This window comes from Rhinoderma darwinii, assembly GCF_050947455.1.
Source record: "Rhinoderma darwinii isolate aRhiDar2 chromosome 5 unlocalized genomic scaffold, aRhiDar2.hap1 SUPER_5_unloc_38, whole genome shotgun sequence".
Lineage (NCBI taxonomy): Eukaryota > Metazoa > Chordata > Amphibia > Anura > Rhinodermatidae > Rhinoderma > Rhinoderma darwinii.
The window spans coordinates 1-16,986 of record NW_027461796.1 but is presented as its reverse complement, the minus strand read 5'-3'; the positions used below and the strand labels follow the sequence as shown (position 1 = coordinate 16,986).

The window sequence follows — 16,986 nt, the reverse complement described above, 5'->3', positions numbered from 1 at the left end:
TCTTTCAGCACTGCATTGTGGTGCAAGCAAAAGAAGCAAATCCTGTCTGGCTTCCTCTCCGGCCTTTATTCACCTCCCGTGTAGCTGTGAGTGTGTGAGCCTGCAGGGCCCCATGGAATTGCCTAGAAGTAGGCTGAATCGCTGCAAGGGCTGAACAGCAGTATCGGGCAGGCTCGGGCAACGCGCGGCCCGTTCGGGTTATCGCTTCTCGGCCTTTTGGCTAAGATCAAGTGTAGTATCTGTTCTTATCAGTTTAATATCTGATACGTCCCCTATCTGGGGACCATATATTAAATGGATTTTTAGAACAGGGAGATGGAAATAGAGCTTGCTCTGTCCACTCCACGCATTGACCTGGTATTGCAGTATTTCCAGGACCGGTGCACCCTTTCCTTATGTGTTGACTAAAAGCAGATTCCAAAAGTGTTTTTTGTCTTTGCTATTGTTTCTGTCTTTCTGAAGGGATCTCCCCTTTTAATCCCATTATTTCAACACCTGTTGGACAATGCATGAGTGATAATGAGCTCATTGATTAAATGCAATTAATGAATAGATTGCCACCTCTTGTTGTGTGTCGTCTGTGTTTCTGTGTTTCCGGCATTTCACATTGGAACACCTCATTCACCTTCCTTGTCTTCTCTCCGCCCTCCCTTTTAGGTAAGTTAAAGAGCTGCACCTGAGCCAGCCACTGATTGATTGATTGATTGATTGATTGATTGATTGATTGATTGATTGATTGATTGATGCAGCACAACAGTCAAATAGTGGAGTGGAGTAGGGGAACAGCAAACAGCCAATAAAGCAGCCCGCCCGCTCGCCTGCCCGCCACAATGGACCTACCTGTGTACACTAGATGGATGTGATGGAATGTACTGTCGTCCCTACATTTCAAGAAGAAGTAAGAATTGCAGTTGCAACAAAGCCTTGCTTGCCTACAAAGAGAGCAGCAATTTGGATTTGTTACTATGTTACCTAGAAGAATAACAAACTGTGCAAGGATGGAGGTTGTAGGAGCAAGGAGAAGTTGTCTGTAAAGTTGGTGGATGCCTATTTTCCATTTTGCAGTCCCTTGTCTCCCTCTTGTGGCCTCCTGGAGGCAACTAGCTGTGCAAAAAAAAGACAGCCTGGCGGCCGGCTGTTGCAGTGTTGCCCTCTCAGGCAACACTGAGTGACTGACTGAGCCTCACCGTCTTATATAAAGTTCAGACGGAACTTTGCACGTGTCATAGTGGAGCCCTCAGGATTCCAGAGCCAGCTTTCTGACATCATAATGGGGCCTCAGAGATAAAAGCCTGGGCCCAGGCAGTGTTGGTCAGTGCTGCTCAGCAGGCAGCACTGGACTGGACTGGATTACAGCTGATACAAGGTGTGAAGGAACAAGGGGTGGCTGTGGGCATGCACTTGCTGCCGCTGCCAGTGTTTATCTGCATGGCAGCAGGGCATTTGGGCGTTGCCAGGAAGGCGTTTTTATGTAGATTCCTCCTCTTTCAGCACTGCATTGTGGTGCAAGCAAAAGAAGCAAATCCTGTCTGGCTTCCTCTCCGGCCTTTATTCACCTCCCGTGTAGCTGTGAGTGTGTGAGCCTGCAGGGCCCCATGGAATTGCCTAGAAGTAGGCTGAATCGCTGCAAGGGCTGAACAGCAGTATCGGGCAGGCTCGGGCAACGCGCGGCCCGTTCGGGTTATCGCTTCTCGGCCTTTTGGCTAAGATCAAGTGTAGTATCTGTTCTTATCAGTTTAATATCTGATACGTCCCCTATCTGGGGACCATATATTAAATGGATTTTTAGAACAGGGAGATGGAAATAGAGCTTGCTCTGTCCACTCCACGCATTGACCTGGTATTGCAGTATTTCCAGGACCGGTGCACCCTTTCCTTATGTGTTGACTAAAAGCAGATTCCAAAAGTGTTTTTTGTCTTTGCTATTGTTTCTGTCTTTCTGAAGGGATCTCCCCTTTTAATCCCATTATTTCAACACCTGTTGGACAATGCATGAGTGATAATGAGCTCATTGATTAAATGCAATTAATGAATAGATTGCCACCTCTTGTTGTGTGTCGTCTGTGTTTCTGTGTTTCCGGCATTTCACATTGGAACACCTCATTCACCTTCCTTGTCTTCTCTCCGCCCTCCCTTTTAGGTAAGTTAAAGAGCTGCACCTGAGCCAGCCACTGATTGATTGATTGATTGATTGATTGATTGATTGATTGATTGATTGATTGATTGATGATGCAGCACAACAGTCAAATAGTGGAGTGGAGTAGGGGAACAGCAAACAGCCAATAAAGCAGCCCGCCCGCTCGCCTGCCCGCCACAATGGACCTACCTGTGTACACTAGATGGATGTGATGGAATGTACTGTCGTCCCTACATTTCAAGAAGAAGTAAGAATTGCAGTTGCAACAAAGCCTTGCTTGCCTACAAAGAGAGCAGCAATTTGGATTTGTTACTATGTTACCTAGAAGAATAACAAACTGTGCAAGGATGGAGGTTGTAGGAGCAAGGAGAAGTTGTCTGTAAAGTTGGTGGATGCCTATTTTCCATTTTGCAGTCCCTTGTCTCCCTCTTGTGGCCTCCTGGAGGCAACTAGCTGTGCAAAAAAAAGACAGCCTGGCGGCCGGCTGTTGCAGTGTTGCCCTCTCAGGCAACACTGAGTGACTGACTGAGCCTCACCGTCTTATATAAAGTTCAGACGGAACTTTGCACGTGTCATAGTGGAGCCCTCAGGATTCCAGAGCCAGCTTTCTGACATCATAATGGGGCCTCAGAGATAAAAGCCTGGGCCCAGGCAGTGTTGGTCAGTGCTGCTCAGCAGGCAGCACTGGACTGGACTGGATTACAGCTGATACAAGGTGTGAAGGAACAAGGGGTGGCTGTGGGCATGCACTTGCTGCCGCTGCCAGTGTTTATCTGCATGGCAGCAGGGCATTTGGGCGTTGCCAGGAAGGCGTTTTTATGTAGATTCCTCCTCTTTCAGCACTGCATTGTGGTGCAAGCAAAAGAAGCAAATCCTGTCTGGCTTCCTCTCCGGCCTTTATTCACCTCCCGTGTAGCTGTGAGTGTGTGAGCCTGCAGGGCCCCATGGAATTGCCTAGAAGTAGGCTGAATCGCTGCAAGGGCTGAACAGCAGTATCGGGCAGGCTCGGGCAACGCGCGGCCCGTTCGGGTTATCGCTTCTCGGCCTTTTGGCTAAGATCAAGTGTAGTATCTGTTCTTATCAGTTTAATATCTGATACGTCCCCTATCTGGGGACCATATATTAAATGGATTTTTAGAACAGGGAGATGGAAATAGAGCTTGCTCTGTCCACTCCACGCATTGACCTGGTATTGCAGTATTTCCAGGACCGGTGCACCCTTTCCTTATGTGTTGACTAAAAGCAGATTCCAAAAGTGTTTTTTGTCTTTGCTATTGTTTCTGTCTTTCTGAAGGGATCTCCCCTTTTAATCCCATTATTTCAACACCTGTTGGACAATGCATGAGTGATAATGAGCTCATTGATTAAATGCAATTAATGAATAGATTGCCACCTCTTGTTGTGTGTCGTCTGTGTTTCTGTGTTTCCGGCATTTCACATTGGAACACCTCATTCACCTTCCTTGTCTTCTCTCCGCCCTCCCTTTTAGGTAAGTTAAAGAGCTGCACCTGAGCCAGCCACTGATTGATTGATTGATTGATTGATTGATTGATTGATTGATTGATTGATTGCAGCACAACAGTCAAATAGTGGAGTGGAGTAGGGGAACAGCAAACAGCCAATAAAGCAGCCCGCCCGCTCGCCTGCCCGCCACAATGGACCTACCTGTGTACACTAGATGGATGTGATGGAATGTACTGTCGTCCCTACATTTCAAGAAGAAGTAAGAATTGCAGTTGCAACAAAGCCTTGCTTGCCTACAAAGAGAGCAGCAATTTGGATTTGTTACTATGTTACCTAGAAGAATAACAAACTGTGCAAGGATGGAGGTTGTAGGAGCAAGGAGAAGTTGTCTGTAAAGTTGGTGGATGCCTATTTTCCATTTTGCAGTCCCTTGTCTCCCTCTTGTGGCCTCCTGGAGGCAACTAGCTGTGCAAAAAAAAGACAGCCTGGCGGCCGGCTGTTGCAGTGTTGCCCTCTCAGGCAACACTGAGTGACTGACTGAGCCTCACCGTCTTATATAAAGTTCAGACGGAACTTTGCACGTGTCATAGTGGAGCCCTCAGGATTCCAGAGCCAGCTTTCTGACATCATAATGGGGCCTCAGAGATAAAAGCCTGGGCCCAGGCAGTGTTGGTCAGTGCTGCTCAGCAGGCAGCACTGGACTGGACTGGATTACAGCTGATACAAGGTGTGAAGGAACAAGGGGTGGCTGTGGGCATGCACTTGCTGCCGCTGCCAGTGTTTATCTGCATGGCAGCAGGGCATTTGGGCGTTGCCAGGAAGGCGTTTTTATGTAGATTCCTCCTCTTTCAGCACTGCATTGTGGTGCAAGCAAAAGAAGCAAATCCTGTCTGGCTTCCTCTCCGGCCTTTATTCACCTCCCGTGTAGCTGTGAGTGTGTGAGCCTGCAGGGCCCCATGGAATTGCCTAGAAGTAGGCTGAATCGCTGCAAGGGCTGAACAGCAGTATCGGGCAGGCTCGGGCAACGCGCGGCCCGTTCGGGTTATCGCTTCTCGGCCTTTTGGCTAAGATCAAGTGTAGTATCTGTTCTTATCAGTTTAATATCTGATACGTCCCCTATCTGGGGACCATATATTAAATGGATTTTTAGAACAGGGAGATGGAAATAGAGCTTGCTCTGTCCACTCCACGCATTGACCTGGTATTGCAGTATTTCCAGGACCGGTGCACCCTTTCCTTATGTGTTGACTAAAAGCAGATTCCAAAAGTGTTTTTTGTCTTTGCTATTGTTTCTGTCTTTCTGAAGGGATCTCCCCTTTTAATCCCATTATTTCAACACCTGTTGGACAATGCATGAGTGATAATGAGCTCATTGATTAAATGCAATTAATGAATAGATTGCCACCTCTTGTTGTGTGTCGTCTGTGTTTCTGTGTTTCCGGCATTTCACATTGGAACACCTCATTCACCTTCCTTGTCTTCTCTCCGCCCTCCCTTTTAGGTAAGTTAAAGAGCTGCACCTGAGCCAGCCACTGATTGATTGATTGATTGATTGATTGATTGATTGATGCAGCACAACAGTCAAATAGTGGAGTGGAGTAGGGGAACAGCAAACAGCCAATAAAGCAGCCCGCCCGCTCGCCTGCCCGCCACAATGGACCTACCTGTGTACACTAGATGGATGTGATGGAATGTACTGTCGTCCCTACATTTCAAGAAGAAGTAAGAATTGCAGTTGCAACAAAGCCTTGCTTGCCTACAAAGAGAGCAGCAATTTGGATTTGTTACTATGTTACCTAGAAGAATAACAAACTGTGCAAGGATGGAGGTTGTAGGAGCAAGGAGAAGTTGTCTGTAAAGTTGGTGGATGCCTATTTTCCATTTTGCAGTCCCTTGTCTCCCTCTTGTGGCCTCCTGGAGGCAACTAGCTGTGCAAAAAAAAGACAGCCTGGCGGCCGGCTGTTGCAGTGTTGCCCTCTCAGGCAACACTGAGTGACTGACTGAGCCTCACCGTCTTATATAAAGTTCAGACGGAACTTTGCACGTGTCATAGTGGAGCCCTCAGGATTCCAGAGCCAGCTTTCTGACATCATAATGGGGCCTCAGAGATAAAAGCCTGGGCCCAGGCAGTGTTGGTCAGTGCTGCTCAGCAGGCAGCACTGGACTGGACTGGATTACAGCTGATACAAGGTGTGAAGGAACAAGGGGTGGCTGTGGGCATGCACTTGCTGCCGCTGCCAGTGTTTATCTGCATGGCAGCAGGGCATTTGGGCGTTGCCAGGAAGGCGTTTTTATGTAGATTCCTCCTCTTTCAGCACTGCATTGTGGTGCAAGCAAAAGAAGCAAATCCTGTCTGGCTTCCTCTCCGGCCTTTATTCACCTCCCGTGTAGCTGTGAGTGTGTGAGCCTGCAGGGCCCCATGGAATTGCCTAGAAGTAGGCTGAATCGCTGCAAGGGCTGAACAGCAGTATCGGGCAGGCTCGGGCAACGCGCGGCCCGTTCGGGTTATCGCTTCTCGGCCTTTTGGCTAAGATCAAGTGTAGTATCTGTTCTTATCAGTTTAATATCTGATACGTCCCCTATCTGGGGACCATATATTAAATGGATTTTTAGAACAGGGAGATGGAAATAGAGCTTGCTCTGTCCACTCCACGCATTGACCTGGTATTGCAGTATTTCCAGGACCGGTGCACCCTTTCCTTATGTGTTGACTAAAAGCAGATTCCAAAAGTGTTTTTTGTCTTTGCTATTGTTTCTGTCTTTCTGAAGGGATCTCCCCTTTTAATCCCATTATTTCAACACCTGTTGGACAATGCATGAGTGATAATGAGCTCATTGATTAAATGCAATTAATGAATAGATTGCCACCTCTTGTTGTGTGTCGTCTGTGTTTCTGTGTTTCCGGCATTTCACATTGGAACACCTCATTCACCTTCCTTGTCTTCTCTCCGCCCTCCCTTTTAGGTAAGTTAAAGAGCTGCACCTGAGCCAGCCACTGATTGATTGATTGATTGATTGATTGATTGATTGATTGATGAAGCACAACAGTCAAATAGTGGAGTGGAGTAGGGGAACAGCAAACAGCCAATAAAGCAGCCCGCCCGCTCGCCTGCCCGCCACAATGGACCTACCTGTGTACACTAGATGGATGTGATGGAATGTACTGTCGTCCCTACATTTCAAGAAGAAGTAAGAATTGCAGTTGCAACAAAGCCTTGCTTGCCTACAAAGAGAGCAGCAATTTGGATTTGTTACTATGTTACCTAGAAGAATAACAAACTGTGCAAGGATGGAGGTTGTAGGAGCAAGGAGAAGTTGTCTGTAAAGTTGGTGGATGCCTATTTTCCATTTTGCAGTCCCTTGTCTCCCTCTTGTGGCCTCCTGGAGGCAACTAGCTGTGCAAAAAAAAGACAGCCTGGCGGCCGGCTGTTGCAGTGTTGCCCTCTCAGGCAACACTGAGTGACTGACTGAGCCTCACCGTCTTATATAAAGTTCAGACGGAACTTTGCACGTGTCATAGTGGAGCCCTCAGGATTCCAGAGCCAGCTTTCTGACATCATAATGGGGCCTCAGAGATAAAAGCCTGGGCCCAGGCAGTGTTGGTCAGTGCTGCTCAGCAGGCAGCACTGGACTGGACTGGATTACAGCTGATACAAGGTGTGAAGGAACAAGGGGTGGCTGTGGGCATGCACTTGCTGCCGCTGCCAGTGTTTATCTGCATGGCAGCAGGGCATTTGGGCGTTGCCAGGAAGGCATTTTTATGTAGATTCCTCCTCTTTCAGCACTGCATTGTGGTGCAAGCAAAAGAAGCAAATCCTGTCTGGCTTCCTCTCCGGCCTTTATTCACCTCCCGTGTAGCTGTGAGTGTGTGAGCCTGCAGGGCCCCATGGAATTGCCTAGAAGTAGGCTGAATCGCTGCAAGGGCTGAACAGCAGTATCGGGCAGGCTCGGGCAACGCGCGGCCCGTTCGGGTTATCGCTTCTCGGCCTTTTGGCTAAGATCAAGTGTAGTATCTGTTCTTATCAGTTTAATATCTGATACGTCCCCTATCTGGGGACCATATATTAAATGGATTTTTAGAACAGGGAGATGGAAATAGAGCTTGCTCTGTCCACTCCACGCATTGACCTGGTATTGCAGTATTTCCAGGACCGGTGCACCCTTTCCTTATGTGTTGACTAAAAGCAGATTCCAAAAGTGTTTTTTGTCTTTGCTATTGTTTCTGTCTTTCTGAAGGGATCTCCCCTTTTAATCCCATTATTTCAACACCTGTTGGACAATGCATGAGTGATAATGAGCTCATTGATTAAATGCAATTAATGAATAGATTGCCACCTCTTGTTGTGTGTCGTCTGTGTTTCTGTGTTTCCGGCATTTCACATTGGAACACCTCATTCACCTTCCTTGTCTTCTCTCCGCCCTCCCTTTTAGGTAAGTTAAAGAGCTGCACCTGAGCCAGCCACTGATTGATTGATTGATTGATTGATTGATTGATTGATTGATTGATTGATTGATTGATTGATTGATGCAGCACAACAGTCAAATAGTGGAGTGGAGTAGGGGAACAGCAAACAGCCAATAAAGCAGCCCGCCCGCTCGCCTGCCCGCCACAATGGACCTACCTGTGTACACTAGATGGATGTGATGGAATGTACTGTCGTCCCTACATTTCAAGAAGAAGTAAGAATTGCAGTTGCAACAAAGCCTTGCTTGCCTACCAAGAGAGCAGCAATTTGGATTTGTTACTATGTTACCTAGAAGAATAACAAACTGTGCAAGGATGGAGGTTGTAGGAGCAAGGAGAAGTTGTCTGTAAAGTTGGTGGATGCCTATTTTCCATTTTGCAGTCCCTTGTCTCCCTCTTGTGGCCTCCTGGAGGCAACTAGCTGTGCAAAAAAAAGACAGCCTGGCGGCCGGCTGTTGCAGTGTTGCCCTCTCAGGCAACACTGAGTGACTGACTGAGCCTCACCGTCTTATATAAAGTTCAGACGGAACTTTGCACGTGTCATAGTGGAGCCCTCAGGATTCCAGAGCCAGCTTTCTGACATCATAATGGGGCCTCAGAGATAAAAGCCTGGGCCCAGGCAGTGTTGGTCAGTGCTGCTCAGCAGGCAGCACTGGACTGGACTGGATTACAGCTGATACAAGGTGTGAAGGAACAAGGGGTGGCTGTGGGCATGCACTTGCTGCCGCTGCCAGTGTTTATCTGCATGGCAGCAGGGCATTTGGGCGTTGCCAGGAAGGCGTTTTTATGTAGATTCCTCCTCTTTCAGCACTGCATTGTGGTGCAAGCAAAAGAAGCAAATCCTGTCTGGCTTCCTCTCCGGCCTTTATTCACCTCCCGTGTAGCTGTGAGTGTGTGAGCCTGCAGGGCCCCATGGAATTGCCTAGAAGTAGGCTGAATCGCTGCAAGGGCTGAACAGCAGTATCGGGCAGGCTCGGGCAACGCGCGGCCCGTTCGGGTTATCGCTTCTCGGCCTTTTGGCTAAGATCAAGTGTAGTATCTGTTCTTATCAGTTTAATATCTGATACGTCCCCTATCTGGGGACCATATATTAAATGGATTTTTAGAACAGGGAGATGGAAATAGAGCTTGCTCTGTCCACTCCACGCATTGACCTGGTATTGCAGTATTTCCAGGACCGGTGCACCCTTTCCTTATGTGTTGACTAAAAGCAGATTCCAAAAGTGTTTTTTGTCTTTGCTATTGTTTCTGTCTTTCTGAAGGGATCTCCCCTTTTAATCCCATTATTTCAACACCTGTTGGACAATGCATGAGTGATAATGAGCTCATTGATTAAATGCAATTAATGAATAGATTGCCACCTCTTGTTGTGTGTCGTCTGTGTTTCTGTGTTTCCGGCATTTCACATTGGAACACCTCATTCACCTTCCTTGTCTTCTCTCCGCCCTCCCTTTTAGGTAAGTTAAAGAGCTGCACCTGAGCCAGCCACTGATTGATTGATTGATTGATTGATTGATTGATTGATTGATTGATTGATGCAGCACAACAGTCAAATAGTGGAGTGGAGTAGGGGAACAGCAAACAGCCAATAAAGCAGCCCGCCCGCTCGCCTGCCCGCCACAATGGACCTACCTGTGTACACTAGATGGATGTGATGGAATGTACTGTCGTCCCTACATTTCAAGAAGAAGTAAGAATTGCAGTTGCAACAAAGCCTTGCTTGCCTACAAAGAGAGCAGCAATTTGGATTTGTTACTATGTTACCTAGAAGAATAACAAACTGTGCAAGGATGGAGGTTGTAGGAGCAAGGAGAAGTTGTCTGTAAAGTTGGTGGATGCCTATTTTCCATTTTGCAGTCCCTTGTCTCCCTCTTGTGGCCTCCTGGAGGCAACTAGCTGTGCAAAAAAAAGACAGCCTGGCGGCCGGCTGTTGCAGTGTTGCCCTCTCAGGCAACACTGAGTGACTGACTGAGCCTCACCGTCTTATATAAAGTTCAGACGGAACTTTGCACGTGTCATAGTGGAGCCCTCAGGATTCCAGAGCCAGCTTTCTGACATCATAATGGGGCCTCAGAGATAAAAGCCTGGGCCCAGGCAGTGTTGGTCAGTGCTGCTCAGCAGGCAGCACTGGACTGGACTGGATTACAGCTGATACAAGGTGTGAAGGAACAAGGGGTGGCTGTGGGCATGCACTTGCTGCCGCTGCCAGTGTTTATCTGCATGGCAGCAGGGCATTTGGGCGTTGCCAGGAAGGCGTTTTTATGTAGATTCCTCCTCTTTCAGCACTGCATTGTGGTGCAAGCAAAAGAAGCAAATCCTGTCTGGCTTCCTCTCCGGCCTTTATTCACCTCCCGTGTAGCTGTGAGTGTGTGAGCCTGCAGGGCCCCATGGAATTGCCTAGAAGTAGGCTGAATCGCTGCAAGGGCTGAACAGCAGTATCGGGCAGGCTCGGGCAACGCGCGGCCCGTTCGGGTTATCGCTTCTCGGCCTTTTGGCTAAGATCAAGTGTAGTATCTGTTCTTATCAGTTTAATATCTGATACGTCCCCTATCTGGGGACCATATATTAAATGGATTTTTAGAACAGGGAGATGGAAATAGAGCTTGCTCTGTCCACTCCACGCATTGACCTGGTATTGCAGTATTTCCAGGACCGGTGCACCCTTTCCTTATGTGTTGACTAAAAGCAGATTCCAAAAGTGTTTTTTGTCTTTGCTATTGTTTCTGTCTTTCTGAAGGGATCTCCCCTTTTAATCCCATTATTTCAACACCTGTTGGACAATGCATGAGTGATAATGAGCTCATTGATTAAATGCAATTAATGAATAGATTGCCACCTCTTGTTGTGTGTCGTCTGTGTTTCTGTGTTTCCGGCATTTCACATTGGAACACCTCATTCACCTTCCTTGTCTTCTCTCCGCCCTCCCTTTTAGGTAAGTTAAAGAGCTGCACCTGAGCCAGCCACTGATTGATTGATTGATTGATTGATTGATTGATTGATTGATTGATTGATTGATGCAGCACAACAGTCAAATAGTGGAGTGGAGTAGGGGAACAGCAAACAGCCAATAAAGCAGCCCGCCCGCTCGCCTGCCCGCCACAATGGACCTACCTGTGTACACTAGATGGATGTGATGGAATGTACTGTCGTCCCTACATTTCAAGAAGAAGTAAGAATTGCAGTTGCAACAAAGCCTTGCTTGCCTACAAAGAGAGCAGCAATTTGGATTTGTTACTATGTTACCTAGAAGAATAACAAACTGTGCAAGGATGGAGGTTGTAGGAGCAAGGAGAAGTTGTCTGTAAAGTTGGTGGATGCCTATTTTCCATTTTGCAGTCCCTTGTCTCCCTCTTGTGGCCTCCTGGAGGCAACTAGCTGTGCAAAAAAAAGACAGCCTGGCGGCCGGCTGTTGCAGTGTTGCCCTCTCAGGCAACACTGAGTGACTGACTAAGCCTCACCGTCTTATATAAAGTTCAGACGGAACTTTGCACGTGTCATAGTGGAGCCCTCAGGATTCCAGAGCCAGCTTTCTGACATCATAATGGGGCCTCAGAGATAAAAGCCTGGGCCCAGGCAGTGTTGGTCAGTGCTGCTCAGCAGGCAGCACTGGACTGGACTGGATTACAGCTGATACAAGGTGTGAAGGAACAAGGGGTGGCTGTGGGCATGCACTTGCTGCCGCTGCCAGTGTTTATCTGCATGGCAGCAGGGCATTTGGGCGTTGCCAGGAAGGCGTTTTTATGTAGATTCCTCCTCTTTCAGCACTGCATTGTGGTGCAAGCAAAAGAAGCAAATCCTGTCTGGCTTCCTCTCCGGCCTTTATTCACCTCCCGTGTAGCTGTGAGTGTGTGAGCCTGCAGGGCCCCATGGAATTGCCTAGAAGTAGGCTGAATCGCTGCAAGGGCTGAACAGCAGTATCGGGCAGGCTCGGGCAACGCGCGGCCCGTTCGGGTTATCGCTTCTCGGCCTTTTGGCTAAGATCAAGTGTAGTATCTGTTCTTATCAGTTTAATATCTGATACGTCCCCTATCTGGGGACCATATATTAAATGGATTTTTAGAACAGGGAGATGGAAATAGAGCTTGCTCTGTCCACTCCACGCATTGACCTGGTATTGCAGTATTTCCAGGACCGGTGCACCCTTTCCTTATGTGTTGACTAAAAGCAGATTCCAAAAGTGTTTTTTGTCTTTGCTATTGTTTCTGTCTTTCTGAAGGGATCTCCCCTTTTAATCCCATTATTTCAACACCTGTTGGACAATGCATGAGTGATAATGAGCTCATTGATTAAATGCAATTAATGAATAGATTGCCACCTCTTGTTGTGTGTCGTCTGTGTTTCTGTGTTTCCGGCATTTCACATTGGAACACCTCATTCACCTTCCTTGTCTTCTCTCCGCCCTCCCTTTTAGGTAAGTTAAAGAGCTGCACCTGAGCCAGCCACTGATTGATTGATTGATTGATTGATTGATTGATTGATTGATTGATTGATTGATTGATTGATGCAGCACAACAGTCAAATAGTGGAGTGGAGTAGGGGAACAGCAAACAGCCAATAAAGCAGCCCGCTCGCCTGCCCGCCACAATGGACCTACCTGTGTACACTAGATGGATGTGATGGAATGTACTGTCGTCCCTACATTTCAAGAAGAAGTAAGAATTGCAGTTGCAACAAAGCCTTGCTTGCCTACAAAGAGAGCAGCAATTTGGATTTGTTACTATGTTACCTAGAAGAATAACAAACTGTGCAAGGATGGAGGTTGTAGGAGCAAGGAGAAGTTGTCTGTAAAGTTGGTGGATGCCTATTTTCCATTTTGCAGTCCCTTGTCTCCCTCTTGTGGCCTCCTGGAGGCAACTAGCTGTGCAAAAAAAAGACAGCCTGGCGGCCGGCTGTTGCAGTGTTGCCCTCTCAGGCAACACTGAGTGACTGACTGAGCCTCACCGTCTTATATAAAGTTCAGACGGAACTTTGCACGTGTCATAGTGGAGCCCTCAGGATTCCAGAGCCAGCTTTCTGACATCATAATGGGGCCTCAGAGATAAAAGCCTGGGCCCAGGCAGTGTTGGTCAGTGCTGCTCAGCAGGCAGCACTGGACTGGACTGGATTACAGCTGATACAAGGTGTGAAGGAACAAGGGGTGGCTGTGGGCATGCACTTGCTGCCGCTGCCAGTGTTTATCTGCATGGCAGCAGGGCATTTGGGCGTTGCCAGGAAGGCGTTTTTATGTAGATTCCTCCTCTTTCAGCACTGCATTGTGGTGCAAGCAAAAGAAGCAAATCCTGTCTGGCTTCCTCTCCGGCCTTTATTCACCTCCCGTGTAGCTGTGAGTGTGTGAGCCTGCAGGGCCCCATGGAATTGCCTAGAAGTAGGCTGAATCGCTGCAAGGGCTGAACAGCAGTATCGGGCAGGCTCGGGCAACGCGCGGCCCGTTCGGGTTATCGCTTCTCGGTCTTTTGGCTAAGATCAAGTGTAGTATCTGTTCTTATCAGTTTAATATCTGATACGTCCCCTATCTGGGGACCATATATTAAATGGATTTTTAGAACAGGGAGATGGAAATAGAGCTTGCTCTGTCCACTCCACGCATTGACCTGGTATTGCAGTATTTCCAGGACCGGTGCACCCTTTCCTTATGTGTTGACTAAAAGCAGATTCCAAAAGTGTTTTTTGTCTTTGCTATTGTTTCTGTCTTTCTGAAGGGATCTCCCCTTTTAATCCCATTATTTCAACACCTGTTGGACAATGCATGAGTGATAATGAGCTCATTGATTAAATGCAATTAATGAATAGATTGCCACCTCTTGTTGTGTGTCGTCTGTGTTTCTGTGTTTCCGGCATTTCACATTGGAACACCTCATTCACCTTCCTTGTCTTCTCTCCGCCCTCCCTTTTAGGTAAGTTAAAGAGCTGCACCTGAGCCAGCCACTGATTGATTGATTGATTGATTGATTGATTGATTGATGCAGCACAACAGTCAAATAGTGGAGTGGAGTAGGGGAACAGCAAACAGCCAATAAAGCAGCCCGCCCGCTCGCCTGCCCGCCACAATGGACCTACCTCTGTACACTAGATGGATGTGATGGAATGTACTGTCGTCCCTACATTTCAAGAAGAAGTAAGAATTGCAGTTGCAACAAAGCCTTGCTTGCCTACAAAGAGAGCAGCAATTTGGATTTGTTACTATGTTACCTAGAAGAATAACAAACTGTGCAAGGATGGAGGTTGTAGGAGCAAGGAGAAGTTGTCTGTAAAGTTGGTGGATGCCTATTTTCCATTTTGCAGTCCCTTGTCTCCCTCTTGTGGACTCCTGGAGGCAACTAGCTGTGCAAAAAAAAGACAGCCTGGCGGCCGGCTGTTGCAGTGTTGCCCTCTCAGGCAACACTGAGTGACTGACTGAGCCTCACCGTCTTATATAAAGTTCAGACGGAACTTTGCACGTGTCATAGTGGAGCCCTCAGGATTCCAGAGCCAGCTTTCTGACATCATAATGGGGCCTCAGAGATAAAAGCCTGGGCCCAGGCAGTGTTGGTCAGTGCTGCTCAGCAGGCAGCACTGGACTGGACTGGATTACAGCTGATACAAGGTGTGAAGGAACAAGGGGTGGCTGTGGGCATGCACTTGCTGCCGCTGCCAGTGTTTATCTGCATGGCAGCAGGGCATTTGGGCGTTGCCAGGAAGGCGTTTTTATGTAGATTCCTCCTCTTTCAGCACTGCATTGTGGTGCAAGCAAAAGAAGCAAATCCTGTCTGGCTTCCTCTCCGGCCTTTATTCACCTCCCGTGTAGCTGTGAGTGTGTGAGCCTGCAGGGCCCCATGGAATTGCCTAGAAGTAGGCTGAATCGCTGCAAGGGCTGAACAGCAGTATCGGGCAGGCTCGGGCAACGCGCGGCCCGTTCGGGTTATCGCTTCTCGGCCTTTTGGCTAAGATCAAGTGTAGTATCTGTTCTTATCAGTTTAATATCTGATACGTCCCCTATCTGGGGACCATATATTAAATGGATTTTTAGAACAGGGAGATGGAAATAGAGCTTGCTCTGTCCACTCCACGCATTGACCTGGTATTGCAGTATTTCCAGGACCGGTGCACCCTTTCCTTATGTGTTGACTAAAAGCAGATTCCAAAAGTGTTTTTTGTCTTTGCTATTGTTTCTGTCTTTCTGAAGGGATCTCCCCTTTTAATCCCATTATTTCAACACCTGTTGGACAATGCATGAGTGATAATGAGCTCATTGATTAAATGCAATTAATGAATAGATTGCCACCTCTTGTTGTGTGTCGTCTGTGTTTCTGTGTTTCCGGCATTTCACATTGGAACACCTCATTCACCTTCCTTGTCTTCTCTCCGCCCTCCCTTTTAGGTAAGTTAAAGAGCTGCACCTGAGCCAGCCACTGATTGATTGATTGATTGATTGATTGATTGATTGATTGATTGATTGATTGATTGATGCAGCACAACAGTCAAATAGTGGAGTGGAGTAGGGGAACAGCAAACAGCCAATAAAGCAGCCCGCCCGCTCGCCTGCCCGCCACAATGGACCTACCTGTGTACACTAGATGGATGTGATGGAATGTACTGTCGTCCCTACATTTCAAGAAGAAGTAAGAATTGCAGTTGCAACAAAGCCTTGCTTGCCTACAAAGAGAGCAGCAATTTGGATTTGTTACTATGTTACCTAGAAGAATAACAAACTGTGCAAGGATGGAGGTTGTAGGAGCAAGGAGAAGTTGTCTGTAAAGTTGGTGGATGCCTATTTTCCATTTTGCAGTCCCTTGTCTCCCTCTTGTGGCCTCCTGGAGGCAACTAGCTGTGCAAAAAAAAGACAGCCTGGCGGCCGGCTGTTGCAGTGTTGCCCTCTCAGGCAACACTGAGTGACTGACTGAGCCTCACCGTCTTATATAAAGTTCAGACGGAACTTTGCACGTGTCATAGTGGAGCCCTCAGGATTCCAGAGCCAGCTTTCTGACATCATAATGGGGCCTCAGAGATAAAAGCCTGGGCCCAGGCAGTGTTGGTCAGTGCTGCTCAGCAGGCAGCACTGGACTGGACTGGATTACAGCTGATACAAGGTGTGAAGGAACAAGGGGTGGCTGTGGGCATGCACTTGCTGCCGCTGCCAGTGTTTATCTGCATGGCAGCAGGGCATTTGGGCGTTGCCAGGAAGGCGTTTTTATGTAGATTCCTCCTCTTTCAGCACTGCATTGTGGTGCAAGCAAAAGAAGCAAATCCTGTCTGGCTTCCTCTCCGGCCTTTATTCACCTCCCGTGTAGCTGTGAGTGTGTGAGCCTGCAGGGCCCCATGGAATTGCCTAGAAGTAGGCTGAATCGCTGCAAGGGCTGAACAGCAGTATCGGGCAGGCTCGGGCAACGCGCGGCCCGTTCGGGTTATCGCTTCTTGGCCTTTTGGCTAAGATCAAGTGTAGTATCTGTTCTTATCAGTTTAATATCTGATACGTCCCCTATCTGGGGACCATATATTAAATGGATTTTTAGAACAGGGAGATGGAAATAGAGCTTGCTCTGTCCACTCCACGCATTGACCTGGTATTGCAGTATTTCCAGGACCGGTGCACCCTTTCCTTATGTGTTGACTAAAAGCAGATTCCAAAAGTGTTTTTTGTCTTTGCTATTGTTTCTGTCTTTCTGAAGGGATCTCCCCTTTTAATCCCATTATTTCAACACCTGTTGGACAATGCATGAGTGATAATGAGCTCATTGATTAAATGCAATTAATGAATAGATTGCCACCTCTTGTTGTGTGTCGTCTGTGTTTCTGTGTTTCCGGCATTTCACATTGGAACACCTCATTCACCTTCCTTGTCTTCTCTCCGCCCTCCCTTTTAGGTAAGTTAAAGAGCTGCACCTGAGCCAGCCACTGATTGATTGATTGATTGATTGATTGATTGATTGATTGATTGATTGAT

The 16,986-nt window shown here is 47.7% G+C and overlaps 12 non-coding genes across 12 annotated transcripts; all 12 read left to right on the top strand.

The window, feature by feature from the left end:
- Positions 1-200: 200 nt before the first annotated feature.
- LOC142691698 (U2 spliceosomal RNA) lies at positions 201-391 on the top strand. Its single transcript, XR_012860226.1, has one exon. It is a non-coding gene; the product is annotated as a U2 spliceosomal RNA (small nuclear RNA).
- Positions 392-1,683: 1,292 nt separating this feature from the next.
- Positions 1,684-1,874, top strand: LOC142691686 (U2 spliceosomal RNA). The gene has a single exon (XR_012860215.1). It is a non-coding gene; the product is annotated as a U2 spliceosomal RNA (small nuclear RNA).
- A 1,295-nt stretch (positions 1,875-3,169) lies between these two features.
- LOC142691674 (U2 spliceosomal RNA) lies at positions 3,170-3,360 on the top strand. The gene has a single exon (XR_012860204.1). It is a non-coding gene; the product is annotated as a U2 spliceosomal RNA (small nuclear RNA).
- A 1,285-nt stretch (positions 3,361-4,645) lies between these two features.
- LOC142691662 (U2 spliceosomal RNA) lies at positions 4,646-4,836 on the top strand. The gene has a single exon (XR_012860193.1). It is a non-coding gene; the product is annotated as a U2 spliceosomal RNA (small nuclear RNA).
- Positions 4,837-6,108: 1,272 nt separating this feature from the next.
- LOC142691650 (U2 spliceosomal RNA) lies at positions 6,109-6,299 on the top strand. The gene has a single exon (XR_012860182.1). It is a non-coding gene; the product is annotated as a U2 spliceosomal RNA (small nuclear RNA).
- Positions 6,300-7,575: 1,276 nt separating this feature from the next.
- On the top strand, positions 7,576-7,766 carry LOC142691637 (U2 spliceosomal RNA). Its single transcript, XR_012860171.1, has one exon. It is a non-coding gene; the product is annotated as a U2 spliceosomal RNA (small nuclear RNA).
- Positions 7,767-9,066: 1,300 nt separating this feature from the next.
- Positions 9,067-9,257, top strand: LOC142691625 (U2 spliceosomal RNA). The gene has a single exon (XR_012860160.1). It is a non-coding gene; the product is annotated as a U2 spliceosomal RNA (small nuclear RNA).
- A 1,284-nt stretch (positions 9,258-10,541) lies between these two features.
- LOC142691613 (U2 spliceosomal RNA) lies at positions 10,542-10,732 on the top strand. The gene has a single exon (XR_012860149.1). It is a non-coding gene; the product is annotated as a U2 spliceosomal RNA (small nuclear RNA).
- Positions 10,733-12,020: 1,288 nt separating this feature from the next.
- LOC142691601 (U2 spliceosomal RNA) lies at positions 12,021-12,211 on the top strand. The gene has a single exon (XR_012860138.1). It is a non-coding gene; the product is annotated as a U2 spliceosomal RNA (small nuclear RNA).
- A 1,292-nt stretch (positions 12,212-13,503) lies between these two features.
- LOC142691809 (U2 spliceosomal RNA) lies at positions 13,504-13,694 on the top strand. Its single transcript, XR_012860327.1, has one exon. It is a non-coding gene; the product is annotated as a U2 spliceosomal RNA (small nuclear RNA).
- Positions 13,695-14,966: 1,272 nt separating this feature from the next.
- Positions 14,967-15,157, top strand: LOC142691844 (U2 spliceosomal RNA). Its single transcript, XR_012860358.1, has one exon. It is a non-coding gene; the product is annotated as a U2 spliceosomal RNA (small nuclear RNA).
- Positions 15,158-16,449: 1,292 nt separating this feature from the next.
- LOC142691786 (U2 spliceosomal RNA) lies at positions 16,450-16,640 on the top strand. Its single transcript, XR_012860306.1, has one exon. It is a non-coding gene; the product is annotated as a U2 spliceosomal RNA (small nuclear RNA).
- The last annotated feature ends 346 nt before the right edge of the window (positions 16,641-16,986 follow it).